The sequence below is a fragment of the Falco punctatus genome (genome assembly GCF_963210335.1).
Source record: "Falco punctatus genome assembly, chromosome: 6".
NCBI classification, from domain to species: domain Eukaryota; kingdom Metazoa; phylum Chordata; class Aves; order Falconiformes; family Falconidae; genus Falco; species Falco punctatus.
In genome coordinates this window covers 42,838,250-42,844,677 of record NC_137585.1, presented here as the reverse complement: position 1 = coordinate 42,844,677, position 6,428 = coordinate 42,838,250, and the positions used below count along the sequence as shown (strand labels likewise).

Genomic DNA, 6,428 nt, shown 5'->3' with positions numbered 1-6,428 from the left:
GCAGCCAGCTTCAGAGGCCATCTGGGTGGGCAGAAACAATTACATGGAGACATGTAATATTTTTTATTGTTTCTCTGGATCCAGGAACTGAGTTAACTGTTCAACTGAACAGGTGATGATTGACTCAGGTAAGTGTCCACCTCTTTTAAATGTCCTAAACGTGATCATGACGTGTTTCATTCAAATCTTCTCTGTGTCAGTTTAAGCAATCCAGGCAAAGTGGAACACTTACAATGAGAAATATTTAGAATTACCAGTCATCAAATGTAGCCAAGTGATTTTAGCTGTTTCTGGAGATGTTATGAGGAGTTGAATTCCCCTCTGGCAGAAGAAGGAAATAATTCTGGATTTACTGCTTTCTGGCAGGCTAGTCAGCAGTTCAACCAGTAAAAAGGAATGCCATCAGCTCTCAGTAGCTTCTCTAAAATTTATTCCACTCCTCTCACTATCCCAAGCCTAGATGTCTTGCTGATTTTGGACACTTTGCAGAAGTACAATTGTCTTTTCCTTTCAGTTGTTGCCATGCAGGCCCAGTCTTCAGTGTGTTGCTTCTCCTCTGTGTTGCCATTCCCTCATATGTCCAGTGGGAACTGTATGCTTACAAGAAGAGTGATTTTCACATAGACCTGTGAATAAACCTGGGAGCATGGAGTTACTGAGAGAGATAACAACCTGAGCTTGTGTTGCCATGCTTTTCCTTCACCCTGAGATGATTATTTCTCATTGCTTCTCACCCATCCAAACTGTAAAACATCCAGACCATAAAACTGTCATTCTGAACAAATGACTAAATCTGTCAATGAATCGACACCACAGCCTGGGCAGCAGATTACTCCCACCTCAGTTAGGCATTTCTGGCATGCTTACAGCTTTACCTGACCTACTGCTTAGGCAGTAGGTATTGTCAGGTCAGAAAAACCACTGCCTTGTCAACTTTAAGATTCCCTGAGGCTCAGCAAATTTAAGGATCCACCTGGTGGCAACCTTAGAGGCTTTTGTTCTTGCTTTTCCCAGATGAGTCATACTTCCTGACTCAGTCATTTCGAACATCTTGCAAAAAAAGTACCAACAAGGCATACAAACTGGCCTGCTTCAGAGCTGAGATAACAAAAAAGATTAAATTATGAAAAATATCAGAGTTGTTTCAATTTGACACAGTTGAAACCAGACTCACTTTTTAAAATGTCTCACTGAACTTCTAGAATGCTGGATATAGGTTTTTTTTGTTGTTGTTCATAACAAAATATCAAGCAGTCTTATTGGGAACATTCTTTATACTATTGTAGGAAAAAAAAAAGTCATTCCACTAAAGAGTTATTTTCATTATTTTATTTAGTTATTATTATTTGAAGATGGTTTAAATGCCAAATTTCAGTTTTCAAAAAAAGAGGCACCATATCATGAGTGTCAGAGAAGGCCTTTTAGACTGATCCTGCTGCGGATAGTTTGATGCTGTGAATCTGCCTCTCCATTTGGTCTTCACATCTGAAACAAAAAGAACCTGCAACATCTTCGTTTATTATTTTTAAAACAAATTTGGTTTTGTTAATTTACCCTTATTTATTTGCATTCTTTGCAAATATGAATAGACATTTAATTAGGTAATTAATTGAAATAAATTACCTATCTAAGTGAAATGAAAATAGCAGTACAGAACTGGGCAAAAGTGCCTAGGTAAGGCATAATACGAGTTTATTTTGTTATTTGCCCACTTTTCAGTTCTATTCATAGGCCTGTCTAGACTGTCCCTGTAACTTTGGACATCAAGGTCACCGAAAGCCTTATCGCTGAATGAATGCAATGCTTGATATAAGAATTATTCATTAACTTGTCTTATGAACTAGTGCTACTACAGTGCTGTACAGTTATTACTGCTTTGCCCAGACTAATTTGCTAAGGAACAAGGTTGCCAATGTAACAGTGATAAGTGATCCTGTTTGTTATTATTTCTTTTGTAGTATCTCTACTGCAAAAAGATAAAGGTTACTGGGATTACCTCATGGGGCAACCAATCTGTATTTCTGCTCCTGTAGCGTTCTTTTTGGAAGTACTCAAAGACAGGCTGTACATGCATGTTCCTCAAAATACCTTCTAGTCTTGTGGCCGCACTCACTGCTGTTCGCAACGCATGGATTTAGGGCTCTCAGGCCCTGGGCCATGGTGTGACATCCAGCTGCGGTAACTTAATAGGCAGCTGCAGGGTGCTGAGTCTGAGCGAGCACCACAGCCCCAAACTGTCAAATGTGCTGTGCATGCACGTGGAGCACAGACTGCAGGTACGTGTTTGTTGTTGTGCTCATGGTCTGGGAAAACTGGCATGTCCAGCAGAGTAATTGCAGTCTTTGCTGGTGTTATATTTGTGCAAACGAGAAGCATTTGGGGAATATCACTTGGGTTTCTACCTAGGGAAACTTCTGTGCTTCTCCTTGTGCACTGCACTATGAGCATCTTCTAGAGAACAGACATTTTTTATTGTTAGGTTTCTGCTTCCCCATGGTTTCCTTTGGAAAAAGGCGATGGGTTATTTCTTTTCATTGCTTAGAGACAGGGAGAAAGGCAGAGATCATATATTTCGTTCTTGTGGCTGAAATCATTTTATTCACAGTTCTTTTACCAGGAAATACCCATATGTCTTAAGGCTCTGATAGGTACTCTAGTGGGTTAAAGTTGAATGATGGATTGAGTACCATCTCCATCCCTCTGATGGAGGTTGTTTTCCTTGAAGAGAGGAAGACTTAACTTCTTCATAAGCAGCTCCCAAACTGCTGGGATGTTTCACAAGACGATAAACCAATGCCAGTTCCTGCTGACTGTATGAAACCAGGCCCAAAACTACCATAGTTTAGGAGCCTTTAAGAGGCAGTCACGTTCAAAGGGATGCTGGAGAGAAGACTAAATAACAATACAGGCAGCAGCTGGCCATTTTTCATTTACTGCCATGTATATATCAGAGCCTGTAGATGCTGAAGTTTATCTATGGAAATCTGCAATTCTATTATTTCTCTCCCTTTCCTCCCACGTCTATTTTTTCTTTCTCTTACACGTCCTTCAGTTTTCTTTCCCTGTTACCTTTAGAAAGACTGTTTCCCTGCTTCTTCACTTAATCTTCTATCTTAAATGTAATTTTGCATGATAATCTGAGGGAAATACTACAACCAGGAGAAACAGGTGATTAGGTGATGTTGCGGCTTGATCGTTATCAGCTTTTCTTTGACTTTTCTCAGGAATGCTATTGCTGTGCTGGAAGATGTTAATGGCTGCCATAAAATTTGTCTTTGATCTGAAGAAAATTCCAGGCCTCATTAATCCCCTGTTATGGCAGGCAACCTCCATTCAGTCTAAACAAGAAGCAGCAGCTAAGCTCCCGTATAAAGTAAAATTGCTGAAAACAGTAGAGACCACCACCCAGGCAGTTATCCTACAAAGAAAAGCTGAAGCATGAACTAATTTGTGGAGAACAAAGAACTTTCCTGGGAAATTATTATATATTCAGTGGCCGAGACATCAACTGATAGGAGCTATGTGTTTTGAAGTAATCAGAAAGCAGGGAAAAAACAAATAGGCAATGTGGGTGGCCCAGGGAGAAAGCCAAGAGAAAAAGCTTATGTTGAGCAGAGTACCTACTGAAAAAGGAGAGCTGGGTTTCTGAGCAAGGAAATAACCTTCTGCTGTTTGTTCCCTTCACATTCAGGGAAGCAGGACTTTGCGTACATTCTCTGCAAGTACACAGGATTTCACCAGAAAAATATCATCTGGCCCAAATCCACAGTTTCTCTTATTGAAACAAACATGCCAAGATCGTAACCAGTGGCTAAATGTTTGGGAAGGACAACAGCTGATTGAAAATGGGAGGTATTTTACAGAGTTTGCTTGTTTTCTTAGATTCTAGACTTCTTTAACCTTGTGAAGCCCACTTCATGCATGCGACCAGCTCAGTGAGGCTCAGGGAACAGAAGCATCGTGCAGCTCAGATTGTGTTTCCTTTTTCACCCTAACCAACCGCAGCATAAATCTGGCAGCCAAGTGACCTTCATGGCTGTGCAGGTGAATAACCAGATTCAAGTAAATTTGGTGAATTTCTCCTTAGTTCTCACAATCTTTGCAAAGGTAGTTCCCACTTTTATTTCTGTATATGGTTAAGTAAGATTGAAAGACCATAAATGTGCACTGAGCGGAGCCTCAGGCTAGATAGAGGTGTTTCAGGCTGCTGAACTGGTTTGGGCACTGTCAGAGCCCTTTTGAATGCATATAATTGTTCTAAAGAAGCTTTTTGTGTCAATGGGAGGTGGGTGAGTGATGTTGTTTTATGAGGCCATAGTTTAATGATAGAGCCTTAAAAAGCTTATTTCTACTCTGAGGCCTCTACCAACATGAAGCTTCTACCTAAATTATGTGATGATTTTGTGGTCTACAGGATTTTTCAAGTTTAGAATTGTAACGAAACTTTCCTGGAATTTCTTTCAGAGGCAATCAAAATTTGTGACTCAAATTTAATAAATTATTGATAAAATTTTACTATATCACAAATTGCTTTGGGAGTAATTTTTTTTCTACAAAAGTCTTGTTTGTCTGTAGATTCACCCATTTATTTTTCCATTTATCAATTTGGCATTAGACTTATAGTTTATGAAAGAATATCTGAAGTCCTTGTTAGCTAATATCATCAGTGCCTCCTTTCCTTTGAGATTACTTACATGTATTTAACCTCCTAATCCTGAAAAAAAATAAAAATAAATCAGTGTAAGGATGACTGTTGCCCCATTCATACTGGACTTTGACCCATTTCCATCAGCAAGAGAAACTGCTAATACAGGCCAGATATCTTGAAATGCATCTGGATCCAGCAACACAGTCAGGCTGGAGTCTTTCTGGATTTAAATTAAATATCTTGAAACACACTTGTATTTATCAGTTAGTTATGAGACACCCTTTGGAAAATTTTGCTACTGCAAGATCAGAATGGGAATTATGCCTTTTGGTTGTAGTATATGAAACACACGTTCAGCAAAAAACATGTTAGTTATCAATTGTTACAGCTATTTGATTTTGTAGTAGTGTATCTGATATTTTTTTGAACTGCTATTAAAAAGAAAACATATTAAAAACTGAATCACAAGGACCATTTTTAATATTTGTATTTTTTATAGACTTGACAGGGCACTTAGAGTCTGAAAGGAAAATGTATCTGTACTACATTTCTTCTCTCCTTTCCACGCCACTGTGTGCCAGTGAGCACGTCTGCTGCATAGTTTGGGGAGTTTCCTCCACTGCAGCCTTCTCAACACCTATTCTGCACAGGAAAAACCTACCTGTCTGGCACTACTTTCAACTTTCAGAAGGGCAAACTTTGCTTTAGAAGTTCTTAACAAACTGGATTTTATTACTACAATTTGCTTGGAAAACAGAAAACAGAAAAAACCCGGCATATACACTATAGCAATGCCTTAGGCAAAAATAGCCCAGCTATCTAAGCTGACCTGCTGTTGGAAAATCTCCTAAGTAACTCCGATCCCTCCCTTCATCATTCTCTCATCCCCAAAGTAATAAAAGTGGAGTTAGAACAGCAAACACCTGGCATGTTGGTCACGCAGCATGACTTTACATTGTAATCATCTCGTCAAGGAGCTGAAAATAGCATTGTACTGCAGTGTTCGAGCGGTACTGCTTCAGGAAGGAAGACAATAACCAGCATTTGGCAGCAGCCTACACACTAACTGTGAGCGATGCAGAAGTATTCCACAAATTGTTTCCCTCCTCTCATCTTGAAAACATTCACCCTGCATCCCCTGGCAATGTATCACTGAGGCCCACACACTTCTTGTCTCCAAGTAAAAGGTGGTGGGCATTTACTGTGCTGCACACAACCATAAAGCAATCTTCTGTATAGCAATACTCACTCCAGCTTTTGACAAAATAGTGCATAAAATTAAATTAATTCTAGCATGTTCAGCATGCCATATAAATTGCAGGAAGGAATGGCACAAAAAGGCTTTGTTTGAATGAATTAGGGTGAATCATGAGCAGATAAGAATCATGATACATAATTATTAGACTGTGCAGCAATCCAGGAATATAAGAATTAAAGTAGAAATTTGGATGAGAGGTCTCACCCCGAGAGAATTCTTGAAGGAGATGAGAGGGTGGAGGGTGTCTCACCTAATCTGGCACCAAGGCAATGCCACACAAGATTAAGGGGATCACAGACATTAAACAGAGGTCAGGAAATAGGCACTTTTTTCCAAAAGTGGATGCTATAGTGACAGGCAAACTTCTTATGATTTCTTGGGAAAAAAGCACAAACTTTGGAATTTGTAAATCTAAGTATTTTCATGTTCAGTCACTCATTCATATGTGCAGCTAACAAACTAATCAGTTGACTAACAGTGCTTGCACATTTTTGGGTTTGGGGAACTGCCTCTTTTATTATG

At 39.4% G+C, this 6,428-nt stretch overlaps 1 long non-coding RNA gene across 1 annotated transcript in view; it reads left to right on the top strand.

Moving 5' to 3' along the window:
* The first annotated feature begins 64 nt into the window (after nt 1-64).
* LOC308066671 overlaps nt 65-6,428 on the top strand; it is a 28,664-nt gene continuing 22,300 nt past the window's right edge. The window contains exon 1 of the long non-coding RNA XR_013929248.1: nt 65-6,311. This is a non-coding gene — a long non-coding RNA (uncharacterized lncRNA). The remainder of the gene's footprint in view (nt 6,312-6,428) is intronic.